The sequence below is a fragment of the Excalfactoria chinensis genome, chromosome 1, assembly GCF_039878825.1.
Source record: "Excalfactoria chinensis isolate bCotChi1 chromosome 1, bCotChi1.hap2, whole genome shotgun sequence".
Classification (NCBI taxonomy): Eukaryota; Metazoa; Chordata; class Aves; order Galliformes; family Phasianidae; genus Excalfactoria; species Excalfactoria chinensis.
Window position 1 is genome coordinate 12,412,239 of NC_092825.1, and position 8,989 is coordinate 12,421,227.

Sequence of the window (8,989 nt, forward strand, 5' to 3'; positions counted from 1 at the left end):
TTTATTTCATTTCATTTCATTTGCTGTAATACCAGATGAGATCCCTCGTTTACATTCTTTAATTAATTTTACATTAAGTAATTACAAATTCTTCAGCAAATCGGAAGGTCCCGGGGGCGCCGAAAGAGGCGGCCGGGCGCGTTGCGCGGAGTCGTGCTGCCCCCTAGCGGCGGCCGGGGGGGGGTTTGCCTTTGCAGAGGTCGAGGGAAGAAAAACAGCGCGGAGGTTACGCGTCTCTTCTGTGCCTCTCTTCGAAGGTGGAGGAAAATCTGCTTGTTAACTTACACTGGGGAGCCATCGCGTGTGAGAACTTCTACACCTTTATTTGAATATACAAAGACATCTGGGTAAATGTGGACCAGAACTCCACCTAATGTTTGTAAAGCATTTCCCAGGTCAGGTTCCTGCATTCCCCAGGGGGCACAGACACTAATTCCCTATTTATCTTATCAGGGAACAAGCAGTTAACGGTGATTTTTCTTCTCTCTTGGCACACGGCAGGTTTTGCAGTGTACTCAGTGACAAAACATATGGGCTTTTTCTCTCAGTTTACTGTAGAATAGAATCATAGAATAGAATAGCTTGGCTTGGAAGGGACCTCAAGGATCACCAAACTCCAACACCCCTGACACATGCAGGGCCAACATTAGATATGGAGGTGTCTAATACTAGACCAAGCTGCCCAGGGCCTCATCCAACCTGGCCTTGAACAGCTCCAGGGATGGGGCATCCATAACCTCTCAGGGCAGCCTGTGCCAGCACCTCACCACCCTCATAGTAAAGAACTTCCCCTTGATATCCAACCTAAATTGGAATTTTTTTCCTAAATTGGAAAAACAGGCAAGGTAGCAAAGCCGTAAGGAGCTCAGGGTGAGAGCTGCCCATAGGGCAATGTGACTCGTACAGAGATGTAACAGGAGAGAGGAATGAAGACTGATGGAAGAGTTGAAGAAGAGTCCAGTATTGCTGTGTTACAGTCCTTCCTAAATCCACAGCCTTTTACAACTGTTCTCAGCTGGACAGGAGGCCCATCATTGAGGCTTTTAGGGGTGTTCAGGAGTATGAGGTGGAAGGATAGAGGAGAGATATCAAGCATCAGAAAGGATGGGTAAAGCAAGCAGCTTATTGCAGGATCTCAGAGTGGCTGAGGGTGGCAGCAATCTCTGGATCCATCTGGCCCAACCCCTTCCCCAGCAGGGACACCCAGAGCAGGGTGCCCATGGCCACAGCCAGGCAGCTTCTGAAGATCTCCAAGGAGGAGATCCACAGGGCAGCTGAGCCAGTGTTCAGCCACCCACACAGAACAGAAGTGGTGCCTGGGGTTCAGAAGGAACCTCCTGTGTTCCAGTTTGTGGCCCAGCATTGGGCACCACTGAGAAGAGCCTGGCTCTGTCCTCTTTGCTCCTTCCAGTCAGATGTTTGTGGACACTGATGATACCTACTCTCCATCTCCTTCTCTAGGCTGCACAGTCTCTGTCCTTTCAGTTTCTCCTGTATCAAACTGCTATACCAGACAACTGCAACCAGTCAGCATTGCTCCAGACTGCCCTTGTTTCAACAGCAGGGGTTAATAAGGCTGATGGAATAATAACCATGAGAAGATACTAAGCACAGCACTGATGAGTTGTGGTCATGCAATGGGAAACTCGTTAGCATCTTCAGAGGCTACAAAGCATGAAAACTGATGGTCACTAAAGGACCAGACTATCAGATTCAGGCTGTCATGGATGGCGTTCTCTCCATGCATACTATAATCTGATGAGATTATGGATTGCTGAGCTGCAGGCTGGGAGAGGTTAAAGTTCCTCCTCATAGAGGAACAAAACGGACTGAGGAGGCCATTAATATGTTAACCATAAGCAAAAGTGTACTGTGAGGGATGCAGGGAATGCAGGCAAAAGTCTCAAAAACTAAAGCTTGTGCCTGAGGGGCCCAGAGTCACATCATCACAGGAACAGTCGTGTTGGAAGGGATCTTTAACTGTTAGACATGTGCACAGAGGTCAAATTTTAATATACTTGTGCTAACTTGTTGCTGGTACTGAATTATACACTTGTGGTACCTGAAGTGGATGTATTTCATTTCAGCCTTGGTGTCCATTTCCAGACCATGGATTCTGTTTATCCAGTACTCCTTTTCTGCTGCTGGAGGGAATTATTTCCAGCCTCAGAGAAAGTGACCAAAATCTGGAGACAAGCCCATCAATGTTACACTACTGTTACTTCCTGGACTTAGCAACCTCATGAAGATAACAAGACTTCACTCCAGTTTCTCCATTTTTCTTGTCCCACCATGTTCCCTGTCCCTTCTTGGCAAGAATACTGCCAATTCTTCTATTTTATATTGCAAGTTTCTGATAACAGACATGATTGTGAAAGCCCAAATCATTTATTCAGGATTTCTCAATTATAAGGTAAGGGTCTATTTCATTTGTCTTCTTGCTTTGTGTGCGTGTGCGTTTAAAGCATTCACAATCATGATGAAAAGCAAAAAATGTACCCATCGCACATTCTAAAGGTTTCTGAGCCAGAAAGCAAATAAAAAGAACTCAAAGCTCAACTTAATACATAAATCTCATTGTTTTTAAATCAGTCTCGTGCTTCTTTGCGGTCTGCTTCAGTACGTTTTAATGCTGAGAACTGCGGTAACCAGCTAACAAGTCCTCTCCTGGGGTGTGGAGAAGAACATGCCAGCCAGATGTCGTCCCAGGCCAGGAGATGAAGCACCGATGCGGACGTGAAAACAAGCTGTCAGTCCAAGCTGCCTAATGCGGTGCCTGCTGGGCACTGTGCCAGCACACAAAGGCCTGAAGCAGAAGTTTTCCCAGTTCTTACTCCTGTTCTCTCCCTTTCCAGCATGCTTCTATGTCAGGATTTTACAGATGAGACTCCTGACACGCACTTCATTACTTAAGTTGTCTTTCCTATGTCTTCTCCTCCCCGCTCCCCCATCCCCCCCAGACGACAGATGGTTAGTATCAACAAGAGACCTTTAAAGCAACAAAGTTTATTGAATCCAACGGGAAGCAAAGGAAAACTTTACAGATGGAATGATTATTGCAGGTTAAAGGAGAAGTATTTCCGAAGATGGAGCAAACCAGAGTCCCATACAGAAAGTCCCAGACCAAGATTCATCATTTGCAGATTGTGGCAGCTAGATGAAATGCCTCCAAGTTCCCCAGGGGAGCCAATCGCAGTCAAATGCACTGATCTGCTACAGTTTAGTAAAGATTTGGGGTCATCACAGAAGGAATTGACAGAAAATCAATAGGGATTAAGCTCCAAGACCCGGGACTTCACTGTCTGAGTAAACAGTGAAGCACAGTAGCAGATGTGTTACTAGAAACATTTATTTACTCCGTAAGCTGCAGCTATTAGAGATCAATATAATCCTTTTACAGGGACTGGGCAGTACTTTAACCTAGAAGATAAGCAACTGAACTATTCAATACAGCTGCAATTTCTGTATCCATGTATGCCCATCCATGTAGTCTCAGTGATCCTGGCTCTCATATATGCAGGGATTAGTCCACCCTAGCCAGTCCTATCCAGAACTGCAGTAGTCCCAGTATCCCAGTTAGGTCCCCTTTACCAGATGGATGTAGAGGAATTTGTCCTCTATGATGTCAAGTCTTCACTAATTTCATGAATGAACGAGCCCAGACATAATTTTTCCAGGGCTATCTGATGTGCTAAAAATCCTGCCAAATCACTGAGCATGTGGTGTCAGGGCTGGCTGTTATTTAGCTAAGCATGTGCTACTGTGCAAAGGAGCAATCTTGCCTGCTCCCATCACCTCTCCCATATCAGTTCTGGTACTTATTTATCTGCATGGTCAGCCACTCCAGCAAGCTGATTCAACTCACTCTATGGCCACAGGTTACTTAAATCAAATGCAGGGAACTACACAGAGTTCCCTTGCCAGTGCCCTCCAAATAGTTCATAAAGCAGTCTGCCTTCATCGGGCATAAAATGTGAATGTAGGATACTTACCATTAGATGACTGAAAAAGGTACTCCCAAGTTTGTTTTACATGAAAACAGTTTTAGATGAATCTTCCTGAGCACGAAAGTTTGATGCTGTTTGTCGGGGAAAGTTATTTATGCATAAATATTAGTGAGATTCCTTAAATGTTTTGGAATTAGGAGAAATAAACTTCAGACCAGCATGAAAAATGTGCACTGCACTGAACGCGGTCTTTTCCCAGTGCTTTCTTTATTCCTTCAGTTTTCACTTCATAGATGTTTGATTCCAGGCAGAGGAACTCTGAGTTCATGAGAAACATGGGAATGAATCCCAGGGAGAGGATTTTTTTCCCCTGTTTTCCTGTGTAATGGAAGAGTAGGAGAAATGAAAACAATGAGAAGCCAAGCTGCTCCCTTTTGCTCCGCACAACTTCCTGAAATTTCTCCTGAGCAAGAAGATAAACTGTGCTGCAGCAAAAACAGCTCGTGCCGAAAATGGCATCTGTGAGTCGCTCTGCAGAATTCAGACACAGTCCCATATTCACCCCATCTGCTTCTTTAGGACAAACGACTTGGCTACCCAGGTGTATAATCAGATATAAAGGGGTAATATAAGAGGAATATCCTCCTAGCTTTTACCAGCCTCACCAGACAAACAATAGAAGTCCTGTTTTAAACTAAGGAAGGACAAAAAGCACTAAAAGCTGCACAGGAAACAGCCTCGAACTGCACGGGATTTGGGCTAAATGATTTTAAGGCTGCGAGCAGATGTCTCTCTTGGAAGCAGCAGAACCAGCTGCTCCCCGTCACCGCCCTTGAGCGAGAGCCGACCTTCACCCGCGGCAGCGCAGAGCGTGTCGGTGCCCCGCCAGACAGACCGACCGGGTCAGATTAACCAGTTCTAACCGGGTATTTGAACTGAGCCACGGGAACTTTCCTGAAGGGGATTAACGTGTTCCCACAGAGCCTGCCCTGATCTGACAGCAGATCCCAGGGCATCCCTGGCATCGGAGAGGCAACGAACAGCTGAAAAGGGGCAACGTCTCCATCGGGCGCTGACCTAGCGCTGCAGACAGCGGCACTGCGCAGAGCCATGCCAGCAAAGCTCTCTGCTCCCGGCCCAGCTGCAGCTGCCCATCACTGCCCGACTTAAAACAGGAGCTGCGTCACTGCACTGGGGCTCAGGAGTGAGGGTGGCCCACTGACACAGGCCCGGATGGAGCTGCTAAATGGTGGCTGTCTGAAGCCTAAGAAGCTCTCTCCTCTTGATCTCAATCTGTTTTCACTTAAAGCCAGTTTTACAGTCTGGACTGAGCTGGGATTTAGATGTATTTTATGTGGCCGGTACCACCCACTGTGTCTCACAAGGGATGACAGTTCCTGCCACAGGTCATTTACAGGCCAAGAGTGAGCGCAGGCTCCCACAGACCAGAGCGAGGCCTGCTCATCCCTCCTCACTATGGCTTTTCCCATGACTGTCCAGATCCCTTGGCGGTCCCTTCCCTGCCCTCTGGCAACTTCAGCTCCTTCATACAGGCTGAACAGGCTTTAGATGCCTTCTTCAGAGTCTGGAATGTCGTTATGAATCTCAGAGCCATGCAGAGGTACAGGGGGCAAACCCACCCCAGCCCTGCTGCCTGCTGCTGCCTGGGACAAGGGCTGAGGCTGTAGGGTTGGCAGTGCGGGAGCTGGTGGCACCAACATCCAGCAGGACGCCTATAGGAGAGGATATCTGCCTGACACTAAGCCTTGAAACAGCCTTGCTGAGGGCACCTCATCTCATCAGACTTCCCATTTGTATCCTCCTGTCACTGGACTATATAATTCCATGGATCAAAGGTTATTCTGTTTGTTTTTCCCAGGTGAATCTAAGGGAGCAAGGAACACAGCTCCTCAAACCTTCCCTTCCCACACTGTCACCATATATGCAGGCAGATCCCCACTCTGCGCATATAAAAGAGCACGTACAGTTTGTACAGCTTATGCCTCATTGCCTTCTTGATATCAAACAAGAGCCCAATTCAGACTGTCTCACCAGGAACTGACTTGTCAAAAACCACAGGGTAAAAATCAAACACAACAGCTTCACCTGCTTGATGAAAATAGGGAGAGTAGTTCCTTTGTATCTAATCCACTGATGAAAGAAGAGATACACGGATTGGGCCGGCAGAGCTGAAAGTCTCATCAGCGGGGACTGATACACTCCAGTCCTATACATCTTAAGCTTGCTCAGCACCACCCTCTTATAAAACAGGCATTTCAGCTGCTGTGTTTCTGTTAATTGGATGTGTTCTTAAACGTAAATGAGGAAAACCACATTAAAGCCTCTCAAGATTCCAGATAAGATTTACAGCTAGCACATATAAGTGAAATGTCACTCAGGCCAAAGGAATTGTTCCTCCTTTTCCTGCCACTGCAATCCCTGAACTTGATCCTACATTTCCATACTCCCACAAGTTTAGTGTGGACTCAACACACTGCTGCAGCCCCACCTCAGCAGCCTGCTGCCCTCCTGCCTTGGAACAGGCACAGGGGCAGCTCCATCTCAGCCTGGCCTTGCTGTGGCTCTGGCTCAGGTTTCCAGCTGCTGAAACTCTTGCCCTTTCCATCAGATCCTTGCGTGCTTAGTGGGCTGGAGGGAAAAAGAGACAGGGAGTGTCTCGCCGGGGTGGGACGTGAGGCCTGAGTTCCTGTCGTTTCCCCTGTGATTATTTCAAGATTTTTGAGTAACAGTCTTTACAGGATGGGCTGGGCCATTTTATCAGAGTTGCACCAGATTTCAGTAGAACGGTTCCCAGTCAGGTCCTTTCCAAACTGAGGCCCTGGGCCAGAGCCTGCAGACGTTGCCCCCGTGTCGCTGAACACAGCCTTGTCAGACTGTTGAATTTAGCTCTACTGCTGGAGCAAGTTGTCACTGCTGGTTCTTCCTGTCAAAGGACAGGCTTTTTGCTTTCATTTAAGAAACAGCACGTAGATCTTGACCGATGACAGGCCACCTTGATGGTGCAACGATAAATCACCAGGTCACCTGCATGACAAGGGTGAACTGAAAAGTTTCAGACTTGTGAAGGGATATAATTTGCTTTTCTCTCAGCTGTCCCTCAAAACTGAGGAGTGACTCCTCACGGTACCGAATCATATCCTTTTCCCACAGCCACCAGCACACACATTTGAGTTGATGCCTTTTTTCTGAATTAGATGATGCCATTTTCTTACATAAACAGTGCTTTGAGTTTTTGGTTCCCCCAGCAGATCCCTCAGGGATCACCAACCTTCTCCCCACACCTCCCATCTCACTATGGCACAGGCAAGCCTGGACTGCTCCAGCTGCAACTCACCAGTATACAGCTTTTAAATGCAATAAGAACACAAAGGCAACAGAAACTGTCTAAATTGCCCTTCTCTTTCCCAAACTCAGTCCTTTTAGCCAAACACTCCGAACAGAACAACTAGCCAAGTGAACAGGAAACAGCAGCTCCTTCCTGCCCTGCAGCCCCACCCTCCTGCAAGGAACTTGCCTTCTGCAGGGCTGGGTTTGGTTATGGACCAGCACCAGCTGAATGGCATTCCCATTGGAGCTTCTGTTACTTGCTGCCGTCAAAGTTAAGTGAAAGACTGAGAGATCCATTATCTCAGCTCAGTCCCGGGAAGCTACAGCAGGACAGCAGCTCTGTGGCAGTTGAGGTGGAAATATTCTTCTGTTCAATCTGACTTATACAGATATTCTAAATTTTACACACCTGCTCAGATTTTTCAGGAGTTTTTATGTGACTCATGACAGCACAGAGGATAAATAATGATTTCAGACTGGGACATTTTTAGATACAGACTCCTGGGGAAGAACTTTAGCTTTTAATATGACATTAGCTTGCTGTTTGTTTGTTTGTTTTTTCACTTGAGAACACCTAACATTCTCTCATAATCTGAATTCATCCCATCTGCACCATTTACACAGTTGAGACTGAAAACTGAAGATGGCATACAGAAAAAAAGTTACCTTAATTCACTCAGATATACACATTGTGTTCATGAGCAGAGATTTCTTGATAAGCGCTCATTAATTAGATGGACAAGAAGCTTTCAACAGCATCAGGTCTCATGTGAGCTCTGGCACCTAAACGGATACACAGAAGTAGAGGATCTATTTCCATAGGGAAGCAGAATCTGTTATAGGAAAGGATGGTGCTGTGCCAATGCCTGGCTCTGTCAGGGAGCATTTGCTTGAAGGGACATGCACTAACAAAGCAAGGAAATCAGAAGGGCTCCAACTATTTTGAAACAGAAAAATAATAAAATTACAGAGAGGAGAATTTAACGGCAGAGTATTAGAGGATTAGTCAGCATGAGGGAGGGAGGGAGAGAGGGAGGATGGAGGAATGATGTACACTGATAGGCCTATGGAGCAGAAGAGGTATTAAAACTCTGTACTAATTTTACTGTGCATGCACATCAAAGTCCCCTACTTTTTTTTCTTTTCTTTTTTTTTAACCTATCCTTTAAGACAGGTAAAGCTGTGTTCCAGGTGAGTTAAGTGGAGTCATGCCACATTCTTTGCCCCTTCTCATGGTTCTTGGAATCCCACTGCTACCTTCCTGCTGGTTGCTTCTTATCTTGGTGCTTAAAAGCCCATGTAGGAGAGCAGTATGGGGCACTTCAATAATTTCTGGGCTTTCCCCTGCTCAGGAGTGCCCTGTTTGCATGTGTGCCAGAACTCTTGTTGTGCCAGTAACTCACCACCTGAAAGGTCTGGCTTTCTGCCTGAGCAGCTACAAAGAATTAGCCCAGCTGAGGTTCAGTCACTCACACACTGAAAGAACACAGAAAATACATATCTATTATTTCTTTTTTGCTATTCTGAGCTTCAAGAAACTCTTGCATTACCATCCTAAGAATAAGTGTCAGGATTGACATTAGGGTCAGTGCTGCCTGTGGCAATCTTGTTTTTCCCAGTATAGACTTTCCTCACTTTATCATTGCCCCGAGAGAACCCAGGAGTTGGTTTTTTTCTCCTTTTTTTTCATTTTT